Source organism: Callionymus lyra, chromosome 6, assembly GCF_982586985.1.
Source record: "Callionymus lyra chromosome 6, fCalLyr1.hap1.1, whole genome shotgun sequence".
NCBI classification, from domain to species: domain Eukaryota; kingdom Metazoa; phylum Chordata; class Actinopteri; order Syngnathiformes; family Callionymidae; genus Callionymus; species Callionymus lyra.
The window spans coordinates 2,016,174-2,020,702 of record NC_141823.1 but is presented as its reverse complement, the minus strand read 5'-3'; positions in this window follow the sequence as shown (position 1 = coordinate 2,020,702).

Below are 4,529 nucleotides of genomic sequence, written 5' to 3'. Positions count from 1 at the left end.
ATGTGTAACTACGTTGACATGTATAACTACGTTGACATGTGTAACTACGTTGACATGTATAACTACGTTGACATGTATAACTATGTTGACATGTGTAACTATGTTGACATGTATATCTATGTTGACATGTATAACTATGTTGACATGTATAACTACGTTGACATGTATAACTATGTTGACATGTATAACTACGTTGACATGTATAACTATGTTGACATGTGTAACTACGTTGACATGTATAACTATGTTGACATGTGTAACTATGTTGACATGTATAACTACGTTGACATGTATAACTATGTTGACATGTATAACTATGTTGGCATGTATAACTATGTTGACATGTATAACTATGTTGGCATGTATAACTACGTTGACATGTATAACTATGTTGACATGTATAACTATGTTGGCATGTATAACTACGTTGACATGTATAACTATGTTGACATGTATAACTATGTTGGCATGTATAACTACGTTGACATGTATAACTATGTTGACATGTATAACTACGTTGACATGTATAACTATGTTGACATGTATAACTATGTTGGCATGTATAACTACATTGACATGTATAACTATGTTGACATGTATAACTATGTTGACATGTATAACTATGTTGGCATGTATAACTACGTTGACATGTGTAACTACGTTGACATGTATAACTACGTTGACATGTATAACTACGTTGACATGTATAACTATGTTGACATGTATAACTACGTTGACATGTATAACTATGTTGACATGTGTAACTACGTTGACATGTGTAACTACGTTGACACGTATAACTACATTGACATGTATGACTACGTTGACATGTGTAACTATGTTGACATGTATAACTACGTTGACATGTGTAACTACGTTGACATGTATAACTATGTTGACATGTATAACTACGTTGACATGTATAACTATGTTGACATGTATAACTACGTTGACATGTGTAACTACGTTGACATGTATAACTACGTTGACATGTGTAACTACGTTGACATGTATAACTACGTTGACATGTGTAACTACGTTGACATGTATAACTACGTTGACATGTGTAACTACGTTGACATGTATAACTACGTTGACATGTGTAACTACGTTGACATGTGTAACTACGTTGACATGTGTAACTACGTTGACATGTATAACTACGTTGACATGTATAACTTCGTTGACATGTGTAACTACGTTGACATGTATAACTACGTTGACATGTATAACTACGTTGACATGTGTAACTACGTTGACATGTATAACTACGTTGACATGTGTAACTACGTTGACATGTATAACTATGTTGACATGTATAACTATGTTGACATGTATAACTATGTTGACATGTATAACTACGTTGACATGTATAACTATGTTGACATGTATAACTATGTTGACATGTATAACTACGTTGACATGTATAACTATGTTGACATGTATAACTATGTTGACATGTATAACTACGTTGACATGTATAACTATGTTGACATGTATAACTACGTTGACATGTATAACTATGTTGACATGTATAACTACGTTGACATGTATAACTATGTTGACATGTATAACTATGTTGACATGTATAACTACGTTGACATGTATAACTATGTTGACATGTATAACTATGTTGACATGTATAACTATGTTGACATGTATAACTACGTTGACATGTATAACTATGTTGACATGTATAACTATGTTGACATGTATAACTATGTTGACATGTATAACTACGTTGACATGTATAACTATGTTGACATGTATAACTATGTTGACATGTATAACTATGTTGACATGTATAACTACGTTGACATGTATAGCTATGTTGACATGTATAACTATGTTGACATGTATAACTATGTTGACATGTATAACTATGTTGACATGTATAACTATGTTGACATGTATAACTACGTTGACATGTATAACTATGTTGACATGTATAACTATGTTGACATGTATAACTATGTTGACATGTATAACTACGTTGACATGTATAGCTATGTTGACATGTATAACTATGTTGACATGTATAACTATGTTGACATGTATAACTACGTTGACATGTATAACTACGTTGACATGTATAACTATGTTGACATGTATAACTATGTTGACATGTATAACTATGTTGACATGTATAACTATGTTGACATGTATAACTACGTTGACATGTATAACTATGTTGACATGTATAACTACGTTGACATGTATAACTATGTTGACATGTATAACTATGTTGACATGTATAACTATGTTGACATGTATAACTATGTTGACATGTATAACTATGTTGACATGTATAACTATGTTGACATGTATAACTACGTTGACATGTATAACTACGTTGACATGTATAACTAAGTTGACATGTATAACTATGTTGACATGTATAACTATGTTGACATGTATATCTATGTTGACATGTATAACTATGTTGACATGTATAACTATGTTGACATGTATAACTATGTTGACATGTATAACTATGTTGACATGTATAACTATGTTGACATGTATAACTACGTTGACATGTATAACTATGTTGACATGTATAACTATGTTGACATGTATAACTATGTTGACATGTATAACTACGTTGACATGTATAACTACGTTGACATGTATAACTACGTTGACATGTATAACTACGTTGACATGTATAACTATGTTGACATGTATAACTATGTTGACATGTATAACTAAGTTGACATGTATAACTATGTTGACATGTATAACTATGTTGACATGTATAACTATGTTGACATGTATATCTATGTTGACATGTATAACTACGTTGACATGTATAACTATGTTGACATGTGTAACTATGTTGACATGTATAACTACGTTGACATGTATAACTATGTTGACATGTATAACTATGTTGGCATGTATAACTATGTTGACATGTATAACTATGTTGGCATGTATAACTACGTTGACATGTATAACTATGTTGACATGTATAACTATGTTGGCATGTATAACTACGTTGACATGTATAACTATGTTGACATGTATAACTATGTTGGCATGTATAACTACGGGCTTCCTCTCTCTTTGCGCTTGATGGAGTCTACTGACTCCTTTAAGAAACATCTTAAGACGTTTCTATTTGTTCAGGCTTTTCCTTGAATTTCTCGAACTCCTGTGTTGTTCTCGGTGTTGTCTTGATCTTTGAAGTATGTACTGTTTTGAGTATTGTTTTTGATTGTTAAAGCGCTTTGTGACCCTGGTCTCGAAAAGCGCTATATAAATATATATTACTTACTTACTTACTTACTTACATGTATAACTATGTTGACATGTATAACTACGTTGACATGTATAACTATGTTGACATGTATAACTATGTTGGCATGTATAACTACATTGACATATTATAACTATGTTGACATGTATAACTACGTTGACATGTATAACTATGTTGACATGTATAACTATGTTGGCATGTATAACTACGTTGACATGTGTAACTACGTTGACATGTATAACTACGTTGACATGTATAACTACGTTGACATGTATAACTATGTTGACATGTATAACTACGTTGACATGTATAACTATGTTGACATGTGTAACTACGTTGACATGTGTAACTACGTTGACATGTATAACTACATTGACATGTATAACTACGTTGACATGTGTAACTACGTTGACATGTATAACTACATTGACATGTGTAACTACGTTGACATGTATAACTATGTTGACATGTATAACTACGTTGACATGTATAACTATGTTGACATGTATAACTACGTTGACATGTGTAACTACGTTGACATGTATAACTACGTTGACATGTGTAACTACGTTGACATGTATAACTACGTTGACATGTATAACTACGTTGACATGTGTAACTACGTTGACATGTATAACTACGTTGACATGTGTAACTACGTTGACATGTGTAAATACGTTGACATGTGTAACTACGTTGACATGTATAACTACGTTGACATGTATAACTTCGTTGACATGTGTAACTACGTTGACATGTATAACTACGTTGACATGTATAACTACGTTGACATGTGTAACTACGTTGACATGTATAACTACGTTGACATGTGTAACTACGTTGACATGTATAACTATGTTGACATGTATAACTATGTTGACATGTATAACTACGTTGACATGTATAACTATGTTGACATGTATAACTATGTTGACATGTATAACTACGTTGACATGTATAACTATGTTGACATGTATAACTATGTTGGCATGTATAACTACGTTGACATGTATAACTATGTTGACATGTATAACTATGTTGGCATGTATAACTACGTTGACATGTATAACTATGTTGACATGTATAACTACGTTGACATGTATAACTATGTTGACATGTATAACTATGTTGGCATGTATAACTACATTGACATGTATAACTATGTTGACATGTATAACTATGTTGACATGTATAACTATGTTGGCATGTATAACTACGTTGACATGTGTAACTACGTTGACATGTATAACTACGTTGACATGTATAA